We start from the raw sequence: 6,950 nt of genomic DNA on the forward strand, positions 1-6,950 counted from the left end.
ACATCTTTTTTAACTAGGCCAATTACAATAGGATGTGGGTGAATATTTTTAAACAAAATGGGGATCAAGTCAGAGTAGGTCTAAGGAAGAACTTGTTTACTCGGAGCATGGTGCCACCCTGGCACAGGTTGCCCCAAGAGCTTGTAGGTGCCCCGTCCCTGCAACCATTTCAAGTCAGGTGGGAAAGGGCTCTGAGCTACCTGCTCTCTTTCAAGATGTCCCTGCTCATTGCAGGACACTTGCACCAGAGGACCTTTAGAGGGCCCTGCCAGCCCAGCCCAGTCTAGGATTCCTCACCATTTTCATTTGAAGAGCCCCAAGAGTGGAAGTGAGGAAGAAGAGGGCTCATCTGATGTCTTGGACTTGAGTGGAGGAGGAGCCCATCCCTCAGAGCCTGTTTCACCTGCAGCCCCTTCACATTTTACCTGCAGGAGCTCCTTGGCAGACCAGCGCTGCTCCTCATCTCTCTGCAGGCAGCAGCTCAGGAAGTCACGCAGCAAAGCTGAGAGGAGCTTGGGATGCTGCAGTTTTGGGGTCCCTACTTTGGCTATCAGGCGTCGAGCCTGGAGAAAAAAACCCATGAGGCTCCACCTGCTGCTTTCACATCTCTAAGGCTCTCCCAGATCCCTTTGTTTAGCCTCTGTTCCTCAGTGGCAGTTACTGCCCTGACAGAGACCCAGAGATGACTTTCCTTTCCCAACCAAAAATCCAAACCCTGATGCGGCCACAGCTTTTCCACCATCCCACAGATCTTGCCTTGGCAGCTGATTTCATTGACTGACCTAGTTAGTGGGAACTACATCAGCAAAAGCATGTTTACTTCTCTGAGGATTCATACCAGTTTTAGAGGCTTTATGGAAGAGGGACTGTGCTATACTAACTAATTTCAAGGGTTAGTTCATGAAAGGCATCTCTGCACTGCTTGTTGGTCCTTTAAGCACACGTGCCTTAGAACAAAACTCATCAAGCTTTTTGTGCTGTTCTTGAAAACAATGGGAATTGGAAGAAAAGAAAGAAAATCCATCAGGTAATCCCCAGGTAAGGAAATAAAGATTTACAAACTCATCTTCAACACAGCCACATTAAGATGCCTGCTGCGGTGTATTGGGATGGAAATGCTTGCTTGGGCACACAGGTGCCACCTGCAGCTCTGTCTCTCAGCAGTCTGAAAATTGCAGCTTCCCATTTTGCAGCAAAAGACAAAATTGTCATGGTCAGAAGAAGGAGAGGTGCCATCCCTATGGTCACCCTCTGCTCATTTGGCTACTCAAGTCAATGCATTAGTGGTAGGCCCATCTCAGAAAGTGCCAGGAAACGAACGGGAGGTTTTGGCAGGCTCTCCACATCACCAGGCTCTGGCTTGGTGACACAGAGAACGTGCCTTGGGCTGTGAAAAAACATGGTCACTAAATGCAGTACAGCAGCACTGCACAAGAAGCAGAAGAGACTCAGTGGCCTTTACACACTCATGCCCAGGTTGCAGGCATGTTTCCCAGTGAGAAGAAACTGCACACTGGGTTAGGTTCCCCTCTAAAGACTACAGTTTTAGAAACTTTGTTGGGTTTGGGTTTCCTTCCTTCATTTATGGAAAGATAACAGAAGTTCTAAGATGCTTGTTTCCTTTTTCTGGGGCCATCTCCACAGACAAAAGAACTGGAACCACTTATAACCCAAAGGAAAGTGTTTCCTGAGAATGGAGTTTGTTTGCATGTGGTAAGGCTTGAGTTCGACCACTGATGTATCCAAATCTACAGCAGATGCTGATGTGTTGCAGGGACATTTTTAGAGGGGACCTTGGTGGAAGTAGTTCCAGCAGATGGCAATGGGATTTTGTCCAATGGCATGCAGGGAATGGGACAGGTGAGAAAGACAGTGGGATCGGTGAGTATTTGCTGCTTACCGAGGCATGACTTTGGTCCCAGTAAGGAGGTTCTTTTTCTAACATTTCAATCCCCACAATTCCAAAAGACCATATGTCCACTTTGGGGCCATATGGTTGACCTGTCGCCACTTCAGGCGCCATCCACCAAGGAGTCCCGGCTACCAAGCACGGTCTGCTCTGCTCAGAGTTGAGCTGAGTAGAGAGGCCAAAATCAGCTGAGGAGAAAGAAAAATACTGGTTTTATTTTAATTCTGTGCAATTGGGAAAGCAAGCAAAAGAATTCCCCAGTAGAGGTTTGAAAATGTGCTGTTGAATCTCCTGACAATGGCAACTTAAAAAATCCCCTGATTTTTTACACTGCCTCCAGCAGTGGCTTTTGTTCTTTGGAAACTTTAGACTTGTAGCTCCCTCCCTCTTCCTGGACACACACAGGATAACACTACTCTTGACTTCTTGTTCCTTGTCCTATCTCTGTGCACGTGGCAACTGCGCCCTCAGCTCACAGTGGGTGTCCCTGCGCTGCCACCAGCACCATTTTTGGGGAGCTGGCTGTCACTCCAAGCAGCCCCACACCCACATCCCTGGAACGCTGCACCTGACCAAGAATCTACTGACTCAGCTTGACAGAGCCATCGGTTCTGAGAAGGATGTTGTCACTCTTAACATCTCGATGGATCACATTGTTTGAATGAAGAAAATCCAGTCCTTGCAGGCACTGCGAGAGGAAAGAGAAAGAGGAGGGCAAAAATGAGTGATGTGATTTCATCACACGAGAAAGAAACAAAGAATCTAAAAGATTCCCGCTCCAGGGGAATGGGGAGTAATGGCAGAACACAGTGCCATTGAGAGGAAGAGCTTGCTGCTCCAACACTTGCCGAGCAGGACCTTTCTGAGGAAAGGCATGTCAGCTTTGGAAAGAGCAACAGCACCTGCTCTTTTAGACTTTCCCCTGCAAACCAGCCAGGATGACTCCTGCTGCAGTGGATGTGCTCAGAAGCAAAGAGCATTTTGGCTGCACTTCTATCCTTCTTAGCTAAGGACTGAGAGAATCGAGTCTAACTTTTTTCTTTGCTGTTTGTTTCAAATCCTGCCACCAGCACCTTTGCTTTAACAGGCAAGGAATGCAGTGAGGACAGAAAAAAGTTTAGCGAGGCAAGATGGGGAACAGCAAATACAAGAGGCGGAGCGAGAGTACAACAGTAGGAGATAAGAGTACTGGCACTGAGTACAGTGAGTGCAGGGCCACTGGCAGGCCTTTCACTTGAGATGCTTTTACTTGCCCATAGCATACCAGCCACACAGAAACAAAGCTTGGCACATGAAATCACTCCTGTTCTGAGCCCCTGTTCCCAGACAATCCTGCCCAAGGCCTCAGAAGCACAGATGGGATTGCTGACCTCCCGACTGATGGCTGCAATGTGGTCTTCAGACAGGAAGGTCTTGCGGATGACATCACTCAGGGTGCCTCCATCCATGTACTCCATTACCAGCCAGAGTTCCTCACCCAGAAGGTAGCTGAAAGAAGGAAACAAGGCCGGGGAGATAAACATGCATGACTACCTTGATGTTTTGCTTCCGAGTTTCTTGTTTCCAGGTGCCTTTGTGACTAGGACAGAATCAAAGGAATAGACAATCTGCAGTCTGTGCAGTCTGGAGGAGAAAGGCACAGCAGTGAAAAAGGAGATGTCTTAGAGATGTCTTAGATGGCCAGCAGGTGAAAAATGCAGTTTAGTAACAGCCCAGGTAAAAACCTGTCAGGCATGGTGGTTCTGGAAATAAGCACCAAGTCTTCCTGGCATGCCCAGCAATGACAAAGAGGGGCAACGATCTAAGAGAAATCCACTTTAGGATGGTTCATCAGCATTTAAGAAACTTTAAAAAATCAATCCCGAAAAAATGTGGAGGCAATGTACTCTGAGGGTGTTGACTTAGTAAGATACAGCTGACCCAGGTTTCAATAATTTTGGAATAATTTTCAAACGACAAGTGGCAGGGAAAACTCATGCAGACAAGATGCACTCTCCTCACATCCATTGGAGATGAGTAAAGAAATATGAATAAATAAAAATTAACAGGTCTACTTTCTGCCACTGACCAAGTGGATTTTTAACCTCTCATGTTTGCTGTATGTAAATGCCCCTTGATGGGATAAGACCATGACCTCTCACCTGTCTAAATAATTCACAACACTGGGACTCCTACACTTCTTCATGATCATGATTTCATTAACAGTTAGTTCCTTCGTTCTCAGTCCTTGAAGATGTATTTTCTTTATGGCCACCTAAAATGACATTAAAAATCAGTAACTCGAGAAGTTGGTGGCACAAGACGACAACGCACATGGAGCAAGTGATTTTGCAATGACACAGCTGAGCTGTGCCAAACTGCCTTGTGATTAGGCACTGCAGTAATTAGGAACTGACATTCCAACAGCCCATTTCTCTGCTCCCTTGGGGGACAGTTACAGGACATGTGGGGCCACTGACGTTTTGCCTTGTCCACTTGGTAACAGTGGTGTCTCAGCTATCACCCACAAACCTCTGACCACACTCTCTGCTGCTTTGTTTGGGATTCAGAAGAAGTAATCCATGCCTTAATACTCTGTGCATACATCTTGGGCTATGGGCATGGCTTAGGGCTTTTAGGGACACCTTGCAGATCTCTCCCTACGTGCAGTTCCCAAGTGAAGCACTGCAGGTGGCTAAGGAACTACCAGTAGCTTTCAGATGGATTTGCTGGCAGCCAGAAATAAGAATTCAGGACTCTGAAGCTGTAGCCCCAAAGAGCAGTGAGGTGCTCTAAGGCACCACCTTTGTTTTAGCAATGGAGAGTGAGTGAGCACGTCCTTCTGTGAAAGGAACCGCTGCCTCCGTGCCTTCCTTCTGGCAGCTGAGGAGGACAAAGTCCCAAATGTATTGTGCAGGCTGGCACCAGTCTGTGCTTCTTGTGCCTTTTCAGCACAGCTCTGCCCAGAGCTCCAACCACAGCTCACACCAGAGGGGAAAGCCCTCATGTGCAGCAGAGTCTGTGGGGCTTGTTGACATTTACCTCTCCTCCTGTGGCATTGTTGAGTGCTCTGACCACTTGTCCAAAACCCCTAGAAACAAAACAGAAGCAGAGAAAGGAGAAGCTGTTCAGCTCCTAGAGTGAAAGCCAGCCCACACAGGAGATGTCTGCTGGAAGTGTCAAAAACCTGCGGGAGGCAGGAGGGCTCTGCCGGAAGGCAGATGATGCATTTTCCTCTCCTCCAGTGCATGGGCACTGGGCCTGTTTCTGAAGCACTGGGGTTCAACTTCTAAAGGGAGTTTAGTCATTCCTCTTGGGTTTCGCTTTCTAAACTGTGTGGTTCCTATCCTGACCACAGAGTATTTCCTTCTGCAAAGCAGGGGAAAGAAATGTTCTTGGGAACTGTTATCTCACACAGCTTTGATAGAGGCTAGGTTGCTCTTTCAGGCAAGCAAGTTTCTTCTTTTCTCATTAATGGGGCAGTATGATTTGGAGACATACAAAAATGCTAAGGAAATTAACACAGAGCTGTCCCACACTTGAGACACAAGGAGATCTTCCACGTCCTGTTCCTTGATGCAGGCAAGACCTTGGCAGCACGGAGATGTCACTGACAATGCCTTCTGAGCACACTCACAAATTCTGAGCAGCACTGAGAGATGGGGTCATCTTATCCCCAGTGTGTGAACATGTTTGCAGCTGGCCTGACTTCACACTGGATAGACATTCCACCAGAAAAACACCTGGGCCATGGCTGTGCAGGAGTAACTGTGGTTGGACTCACCCGCTGCCAATGTGTTCCATTTCGGTGTATATCCTAAAGGGATTTTCCTGGTTCACCATTCTCTCTGAGGGAAACAAAATGCGGGATGGTGACTTTAAAGCAGAGATCCCAGCTTCCAGGAGATACAAAAGGCAGCCCCACTGTCTGGGGCTCTGAGCCCTTTGTGGTCAGCTGGGTAACAACAACCACAACCACAACAGCAACAGGACAGGCAGCCCTGCAGTGCAGATGGCTGGCACAGAGACTGATTTTGTACAGTCCTTTGAAGAGTTCTCTTGACAGGAAACAAAGCATGGGGAGATGTATTCCCAGGAGAGAAGGAGATCTTCCCCACCCTTTCAGCAGTTGGCCAAAGGAATTTATTTCCATTTGTAAACCAGAGCAGCTCATGCTATAACTGATCCCAAAGGGGCTTTCAGCATCAGGAGCCTGACCTGTTTATGAGCAGGCTGAGCTCAAAGATGCCCCTCTCCCAGCTAAGGAAGGCTGCAGCCTCTGCAGTCCCTCCAGCCCTCAGGGGCAGGGCAGCTAGCACATCAAGGCTGGCAAAGCCCAAGCATGAGCACTGGCAAGCAGTGGGAAGAAGCCACAGCAAGCCTGAGCCTCTTACAAGCTGTTGCCCCCATTGAGGACACGACAGGATGGGCTTTGAGATCAGCCACACCGAGGGTGTGTGTGGGCAAAAAGTGCCCTTTTTGTCCCAACAGGTGATAGCAGACACAGAATCCACTGGGCTCTGGTCTCAGCCCCACCAGGTCTTATCTGAGAGCACAGCACTGGCAGCTGTTACAGGCAAGAAGCAGATTCATTGGGTTGTGCTGCAGAATCACAAAGGACTTGATGTGTTTTCCTGGAGACTGATCTGAGCAGGGCTTGGGCCAATGGGTAGGATTCTAACAGTCATGGGAAAGAGTGGGAATTGGGTATGGAAAAGTGCCATGGATCTGAGGAATATACCATGGCTGGGCTGGAGGCTCTCTCCTGAGAAATGCCTGTAGTACAGTTTTATCTGATCATGCCACTTGGATGCGTCTCTTGGACTCATCTTGATAAGCATAAAACTAGAAGATTAAATAAAGGTTGCTACAAAAGTATCGCTTTTTTCTTTGGGGGCACATGGAAAACATCTCTTGCTCTCTATTTGTCCTGTAACCTGTTGTCCTTCCAAAATAGTTCTTATTGACAAAAAGATAGCATTCTTGTCAAAATAAACTGCAGATGTAGTAGTGGTAACAGTAGCAGTCATAAAAATGCCATCAGTAAGACATGGGGCAGAAG

Source organism: Ammospiza caudacuta, chromosome 29 (genome assembly GCF_027887145.1).
Source record: "Ammospiza caudacuta isolate bAmmCau1 chromosome 29, bAmmCau1.pri, whole genome shotgun sequence".
In the NCBI taxonomy this organism is placed as follows: Eukaryota; Metazoa; Chordata; class Aves; order Passeriformes; family Passerellidae; genus Ammospiza; species Ammospiza caudacuta.